Source organism: Aythya fuligula, chromosome 1 (assembly GCF_009819795.1).
Source record: "Aythya fuligula isolate bAytFul2 chromosome 1, bAytFul2.pri, whole genome shotgun sequence".
NCBI lineage: Eukaryota > Metazoa > Chordata > Aves > Anseriformes > Anatidae > Aythya > Aythya fuligula.
The window spans coordinates 90,596,598-90,605,740 of record NC_045559.1 but is presented as its reverse complement, the minus strand read 5'-3'; positions in this window follow the sequence as shown (position 1 = coordinate 90,605,740).

The window sequence follows — 9,143 nt, the reverse complement described above, 5'->3', positions numbered from 1 at the left end:
CTCCTCAACTAAAGAAGATCATAGTCATCTCCAGAGTGAAAACAGTAATATGCCAACTCAACCAACTCATAATCTTAATTCACCTCAAAATACAATCCCTTACTAATTTTTTTTTTCAATAGAATAAGATCTCTGTGAAGATTTTCAAGATAAGCACAGATACATAACACGTGCCACAATCAATCATATCCAAACCTAACATACAATTACTTGCTCACAAGCACAATGAAATTTCACACCCTATTTAGTTTTCTCGTGCAAAACTTGTTATTTATTCATGCCCTTGAAGCTCCTAAATGAAATGGTGACATTAATTTGTCCCAAGTCACATCAGAGAAAATTTGGTCAATAATATGTTAAACACCAATTTCAGCCTCAGAAAAAAAAAAAAAAAAAAAAAAAAAAAAAAAAAAAAAAAAAACAATACATGAATCCAAGTCCCTGAGTCCCTGAGACTCATCAAATGAACCAGGTGCCAATGCAATTAATCAGTTCTGACCACACGTTGTAACTTGAGGAACATGCTCACTTTTAGTCCAAGAGTCATGACTGACACGGGAACAAAAGAAATTACTGTCACTGGTAGTAGGAAAAGAAGCAATGTATTATTACACAAAATACCTGGTTTTGTCATGGGGCTGGCTGAAGCAATGAAACTCAGATAAGTAAATGTGGGCTACAGCCCAGTGCTCCCCAGCCTGCTGGTCTTCACAGGGCACACATTGTGACCAGGGCCACCCTCAAAATAAGGCCCACTAATTTTGGAGGCATTAGCTCAGTCCTGAAGTTTCTGATCAGTTTGCTGATGCTGGAGACCCACTGAATCAGAGCACTCAGAGAAGTGTCTAGAATACAAAAATAAAACATACATGGTCCAAAACTAAATTATAGGCTGAGATATTAATTTTGGAGAATATATTTTTAAAGACATATATTTTCATATATATATGTCTATATCAAACACAGAGCACTGCTATAAACACACCTCAAGCCTGCTGTCAGTATCTTAGGATGAAGCACAGCTGTGATGTATGGTTTGTTTTCTGCTTCTAAAGAACCGAGAGGACCTATATTCAGTGTTTATCAGATTGCCCCCTTTCCAGTTCTTAAAATAAAGTACACGTAAAAGAGGAGACTGGCTGGAGTGCTTCACAGAGCCTTGTTTCCAGCTACAACCTAAATGAGTTTTGCACATGAATGGAAGCATTTGCTGCTTATTTAACTTTGCAAGTGCTTTGGAAGACCTCTAGTAACACTGGCTTTTTTTTTTTTTTTTTTTTTTCTCTCTGCTTGGCTGCTGCTTGGACTGCCTCAAGCCATTTGTACCTGCACAGTCACAAAAAGAGACGTGGTCTTCTGGGTTTTATGGCCACCGAGCAGTACACAACCACAGGACATATTTCTCTGGCTGCAAAGCCTCTCCCCCAGCATGGCGCTACCACCACTACCAAATGAGCCTTGCTCAAAGCAGGTGCGCTGAGCATGCAGCGTTCAGAGCCCAGCACTGCCACAAGGCATCAAAATGCTCTCATTGCTGCCCCAAAAGTGGGCTTAAACCACCAAGGAGCATCACCTGACAAGCAGAGTGCCAAAAGTGAGCCCAGGCTCGGAGGTTCTGCTTTTTCCTTCTCTGCAGGCTGGATGCTCAGACTTATCACACCTCTGCCTGCTGTGCCCCAGGGCTGCGTGCTTTTAAATTACACTCCTTGTAACCACGGTGAATCATGTGGTCCCATTTCTTATGAATAAAGCCCTTCCTGAGCATCTTATAATATGAGTGCCCATGAGCAAAAACTTATTCTTTGACCTCCTTTCCCTGCTCCCAGCTCTGATGTATCAGAGCCACGTGGGAGGACAAACGAGGGAAAAAAAAAAATGCTCACAGGATTGTGAGGTAAAACTGCAACCACTGCAAGGAAGTCCATCTGTATACAGCATGCACATATTCTTGGCTAACACAGCACTTTTTTTTTTACAAGTATTTTCACTCTCCAGAATCTAGATTTTCTCAACATCTTTAGTTCAATACCACAACTCTCAAATTAAGAGTTTGTTCTTGACTTATGATTTCTATTCACAGGTCAAATATTCAGCTATAAGAGCTTCACCGCCAATCTCTTACAGACAATTTGTGCTTCCCTTTTAATTCTCCCTCATTTACCCAATTAGCATTCTGTTAATTAAACACTGAAAGTGCCTTCACTTTCTTCAGAAAAACACATTTCTGCTTAACCCCTGATTTATACATGTACCTCTGCAGGCTGTTTCAATGAGATTAGAGTGTGCACACCATTTCTGTTCCTGGTTTGCAGACATTATTCTGAGGAAGAGCTGCAATATAACACCAGCCTTGCTGCCTGCCATTTAGACTGGAGTTTTGCCTAGCATAGTTTGGCTGCTGAGATAATTAATAGTCTTTAGGAACCATGATTCCCTGGCTGTGAACTTCAAAGACAGAAGTAGTTTTATATTCTTTCTGTGAGCTACCAGACAGTTATTATAACACTACATGATTTGGAAGTGAGGGACTGTCCAGGAACCATTAATTGAAGCTGGCTAGAGGGCCTCCACCACATCTACCCTGAGTCAAGCTTTGTATAAGGACAGGATTGCATGTTGTGGTTTTTTTTAAATTCCCTGTTTCAGTCTGTGCTCTGTTGCATGCAAATTATCAGATCACCCAGCTCCTGTGACAACACATCACTGGGCGCCTGTCCCAGCACCACCCCATGTTGTGTGACTCCCAGCTGTGGGCTACGCTTCCCACCCTGCTCACACAGCTCCACTTGCACTTCCAGCTCAGGATGAGGTGACACCAAGCTCTGCACCCCTATGTGAGCACACCAGTGAGGTCTCCAGCCCCCTGGGAAACAGCTCAGTGTAAAAGTATCCACTCTATTCTCCAACATCTTCATGTCCATGCCACGTGCTTAAAACAAACCAGATGCTATGTAACATGAGACAAAGCAATTAGAACATCTTTCCATGTCTTCAGATGTGTGGATATGAATTTCTGCCCTGCTTTTGCACCAAAATTTGTTGCTGCTCCATACAGATGTACATGGTTTGCTCCTCCTTTTGGGATAGCTGTCAAATGAACCGGACACACATCTTGCCTGGGTTCTTGTACTGTGTGACAGGGAGGTTGTGCAGGACCTGACTGCAAAGCCTCCTGTGTGGCTCAGAAATGACCACTTGGTTGGTGATTTCAGTGCTCATTGCACCACTAGCTACAAAAGCCTGGCATAAACTGAGACCAATAGTCCATTGTACCAATGAGGTGTTGAAGGGTCTTCTATGTGCAAGCACAACATGGTGCACAGTATCTAAATAAATACTTGTGAATCCAAAAGGAGGAAACTATTACATGCCTTTCCTCTAAACAAAAAGTGTCATTTCTCCCTTTCTGTCAACACACATTATCTGAATTTGAGAATAGCATGAACCCCAGGGCATGAGAAGCAAAAGCTGTTCTTGACATTTTACAGACCAACTTTCCCATGAGTACAAAACAACTCAGAATTAAAGTCCTTATTCTCTCTTACATCCCACTGCTGCTTCTTGGCTGGAGGCTTTACCATCTCTACATTCTCAATATCGCAAAGCCTTCACTTGGTTTCTGATGAGATGCTTCTTCACAACACCCCTGTGAAGAACACAAATGCTCACACACCCAGCCTGCAGGTGGAAAGATTGAACAACTTGCTAAAAGCAGTGCAAAATGTTTGTAACAGAAAAAGGATGGAGTTTAGGTACATAAATCACTAGACTAGGGACCCATCCATAGCGTGCATCTTCCTCTTAACTGCATCTGATTTCACAGCAACACTATGAGCATCACTGAGCCTGCCACGAGAGACTTCAGTGGGTGCAGACACCCTCCCACAAGGTGGGGAATGTTACAGCAGACAAAAAGTAGTCCAGTTACAGAGATGGATGCATGCACCTCTGTGATATGTGAACTGGGCTATTACCAGCTCTTCTTGCCCATCCTTAGACTTGAACACAATCTATTCAATTTTTCACCAAGGACTGGTGGTGCCAAGATATTACAAAAGAGAGATTTCACAGCAGTGTTCCTCTCAACACTGCGCATAACATTATGTTAGCTTGTATAACCCACTTTCAAGTCACTGCACCAGTCAAACCCAGGATACAGACAGGCTGAAAATAAAAAGTTGGCTTGAAGTCTTGAGCAGGCATACTGCTCCCATGGTACTGTCAGCCCATCCATTAGTTCCCTGCCAGGAAGGACAACAGCATTGGTCTGCTGAGCTCTGAGAAACAAAATTTGGCTTCCTCCAGCCTAAATTTCAGATGATTACTAGAATAAGGAAAGCAATTTTTATAAGAGAACATAGTTAAGGAGTTAAGTGGTTAATTAATAAGTGCAGAGTTATCCTACAGCACACACTGAGTAGAACTCTATATATACACATTTGATAAAACATTTTTTAGATGATGAAAAGCTTCTTGTTGCAAGAAGCTCTTAATGTAGGTGGAGGAACCTTAACATAAAACCACGTCTGTAGAAACGCATTAGTCAACTCTCACTCCCATTTTCCTTCACAGACCAAAGACTACTGCATGTTTATAGCTGCCCCTAGACCTGTTCTGATCTATGTGAGTTTGTACTCCAAATATTAGAATTTATCTGTATTTAAAGTTAGTCACAGTTTTTTAATTTTTTTTCATTTTTTTCTGACTGGAGAAGAATAGCACCACATAAACTCAGGTGACCAGGAAGGGGAAAAGAAAAAAAAAAAAAAAGAAAGAAAATGGACACTGAATTTGATTTATAGCGAATCTAACAGCTGCGGTGTAGACAAATGATTCCCTGCACAATTACAAGTAATGAATGAAGGCATGAATACCACAATTTGTGAAGCACTTTGAAAAGGAGAAGAAAAAACAGAGACTAAATCCATTCAAAATAGCACAACCAGCCTTGGACTTAAAATGTAAGCATCTACATTGTCACCAAAGCAGCAGAATTTCCTTTTCTTATACCTTTCATGAGACTCAGCACTCAGGTTTAGCTTACCATTTAACATATCCCACATAGATTTCTTCATCTGGAAAACTGTTGCTATTTATGTTGCCAGCGCATTTGAAACAATCCAGAAGTTGCTTTACTGCAAGACATTATAAAAAAAAAAAATAAAAAATAAATAAAAAATAAAAAAAAGGAAAGAAAAAAACACAAAATCATTACTTCATCTATTTACTGTGAACCCAAAGGAAATATTTCAAATGTATCATTTATTGAAGCAAAAATGAAAAAAAAAAAAAAAGAAAAAAAAAAGTACATTATGCTTTTGGAAAACAATTTTCAGCTCTTTTCTCAGATGGGTTCATCAAAGACATATCAAGGGGCTTTGGAGGGGAGTTATAGGACTTTTTGCTTTTATACTATTAAAAGTCAATTTTCTCTGTGTTTGCAATTGATTTAACATAGCCTTTAGGATTTTTGATGTACAATTTTAACTCTCTGGACAAAACAGGGTCATTTAAATAATCTAAATAAGACTAATCTGTTTCTTTAGTCTTAGTTTCTTTTTTTTTATGGCTCATAAAAACTCAAATAAAACGTGAAAAATGTGCAGAAATATTTTCTCACTCTCTATGGCACTGGATGTCACCTGTAATACATGGCAAGAAATAGCTAGACCCACTCCAAACAGCAGTCTAGTGATCACATCGAGCATCAGGCATTTCTGTTGAAGAAACCGTATAGTAAACCCAAGGAAAAAAAAGTTTTCTCCTGATGTCCAAAGTTGTCTCAGGTCTTCTCAACTTCTTGGTTGTTTCAAATATCCACAGTTAAATCTGTGAGCAGTTTCCTTGCCTGCACATAGGTCCTTTTGACATTCTGCTCAACTTCTGGAAGGAGTAACAATGCAGGCATCATTGCCAGGCAGCATGAGTATGTACTGAGTTAAAAAGGAGAGGTATTGAACCTTTCCATCTCACAGTGTCCCCTTGTTTTTGAGTGAATAGAAAAGGAACCAGAATAGAAGCTGGAGATTCCACTCCAAAAGGCATTAAAGATTTGACACAGAGGTAACCATGCAATATTGTTTCAGGTGAAAGTACTCTGAAAGAATGGTGAAGTCATTAAGATTTCAGTGCATGTGTCCTTTTCATGCCTAGCAGAAGAATCCAGATACTTCAAGCTCTTTAAAAAAAAAAAAAAAAAAAAAAAAATGAGAGATAGTAAAAGGTGAACGACAAAAGCTCGAGGAAAGGGTCACTGGCAGGTCTCTGGAAATGATTACCTCTTTCAAATCCAGGCAGCAGGGGATGTGAGGTGTCAAAGGCTGTGCAATCACCTCTGCTGAGCATCTAAACACCAATGGCTCTGATCAGTGGAGAACACGAGGTGAGGAACCAGGAGAGGTCACTAAGCAGGAGCTACAAAGCCATATCCCGTGAATCACACTGCTTTACACAGAAGGAAAAAAAATGCAGCCTACAGAAAGCGCTGGTAAAGGAGATGGGAAAAACAAAGAATTAGTAAAACACCTAGGAGGGAGGGTAAAGAAATAAACTACAGCAAAGAAGATAGGAAAACTGCTGCCAAGTCTCTGGGAGCTTAGTGACTGTAGAGACAGGCTTCTTGCAGAAGTTTTTTCCTCTGGTGCCAAAGAGTCACTGGGATAAGAAGGAGGGATAAGTCATGGGTTGCCATCTGGCCCTGAAAAAGGAGAGAACAGAAGACAAAACATCAATTACCAAATAAATAAGTAAATAAAAAGGGCAAAACCCTTACCATAGAAATAGGGAGGGCATATGAGAGAGATCTGACTAAAACAGAGGGTCTGTGATTACACACGGGCAGGTGTGGTTTCACCCAGGTGAGGAGCCCCACCTCGCTGGGCATGATGTCTCTGGAGTTAAAGTACTTCCAGTGACCAAGAGCACTGCAGAAAGTATGACCCCTGCCAGACACTTGGTACCTACTCAAGACATGCTGGGGAGAAGGGTAGATGTGCCCACACCTCATCAACCTCCATGCAATGTCCAGGCCTTGTCACATCTTATGCCATCACACTTAATCTGTACCTGGCAGCTGTGAGGGTGCTTTTTAAAACACTATCATTAGGGTCCACCAAGTCAAACTCTGTGTTTCCAGAAACAGATTACACAGACCGCAGATGTCTTGGTACAATGTCATCATATGGTGAAGACGAGAAAAAGGCTGAGGCTCTACAAGGGCATAGACACATCTCCATTGTATGGTTCAGGGTGTCCCCACACTGGGAAAAGAACAAGGCTCTTGGTTAGAGATGTTATGAGTCCCTTCCCTGTCCCAGATCCGGCTACAGCCCCTCAAAACTGCTTTTCTTCATAACAATGTTTGACAGCAGTGATTTAAAACACTTGTTTAAAAAAAAAAAAAATTGGGTTTTTGTTTTTGTTTTTTTTTTTTCAGAAGATTGGCATATCTGTGGTCAGGGGGAATTTGGGAAAACAGTATGGGCATGAGTACATGCACTCCAGTCTTACAAGGACTGAGAATTACATTTTCAGATTTAAATGGAAAAATACAGCATGATTCCATTTAATGATGGTCACCAATTTTGCTCTATATTCCTAGATAATCCTGGATAACTGCAAGGAGACTTCACTTATATTGTTAAAGACTGTATTTATCATGACATGTGGCATATTCAAAAGCAAATCCCCATACCATTAGAAGGATACTTACCTTTGAATTGCTCTTACCTTACCAAGCTTCAGCAAACACACTGATATGTCAGGGTACCTAGTGGTTAATTGGATGTTTATCAGCATAGTATTTACGCAGTGGTGTTGCTTTTGTCCAAGTCACAAGTTGCACTTTTGGTTCGCTGCATTTTCACTGCTTGTATGACTACTAAAACTATATATTCAGGATAATGAGGTTTTTAGTGGTTTTGAAATGTTATTTAAATGCTGATTTCAGAAGTACTGTTTGTAACCTCTGTTAGGTCTGCAGAGAAAGCACAACTTCCAAGAGGTTTATATCAGTGTAAATCCAGGGAACTGTGTTGAAGCATTGCATTCAGAGCAAAAGTTTACCACTCATTTGACTAGATACCCACAAACCACTGACCTAGCTAAAAAGTAACCTACAGTGCAATAAACAGACAGGCACAGAAAAATAATCTGTTAAATGCAAACCCTAAGCCTATGAAAGATTCTTTCTGTTCCTTTTCTCTCGTTTCCCATCACTGCCTATGGAGTTTGAAAGAAATTTTCCACATCGAGTCTGGTTTCAACCCAACTCAAAAGTACTTCTACAAATGGAGTTTGTTCTTCAGCAAGTCTGCTCCTGCATGGGTGGGGAAGGATGGATGAACCTTGCCTTTTCTTTTTCTAAAAGCACATTTCTCTTCTTGAAGTAATCTTGAAAAACTTGACTAACAAGAATGGATAGGCGTATCTGACAGCAATATTTTTTCCCTTACTTTTTCTAAGGGTAATCCATGGACACTATAACCATCAACCACAGCTGAGCTTTGAGGTTCAGCAATGAAATCCACTTACTTTTCACCTTTCAGGAAGGAACTAAATCAATTTGTCCTGTCACTGAGCACCACTGAAAAGAGCCTGGCTCCATCCTCTTTGCACCCGCACTTCAGGCATTTGTACACATTGATGAGATACACCTTGAGCCTCCTCTTCTCCAGGCTGAGCAGCCCCACATCTCTCAGCCTTTTCTCATAGTAGAGGTGCTCTGGTTCCAAATCATCTTCTTAGCCCTTTGTTGGATTATCTCCAGTAGCTTTGTCTCAGTCTTTTATTGAGGAGCCCAGGTCTGGATGAACACCTACAAACAGCTGAGGAAAAAAAGCCATAATGAGAGACAAAATAACCTACCTTAGGTTTGTGACTTTAGGAGTCTACTGTTTAGCCTATGAAAGAGAAAGTAAATGAGAAGCTTGATCACAGTTTTTAGATACCAAGATAGTGAGTGCAACATTATTAAAGTGCTTGTCAATCATCAGACTAAAGCCTAACAGGACCCAAGAATCCAATTTGAAAGGGGACAGGAGAGAAATGAAGTGCTGTGCAATTATTTGTTAAACACTGGCAGCAATTAGCTACTGGAAAATTTACCGTGTTCTGGTTGATTCTCTGTAGCTGGTGATTAAATC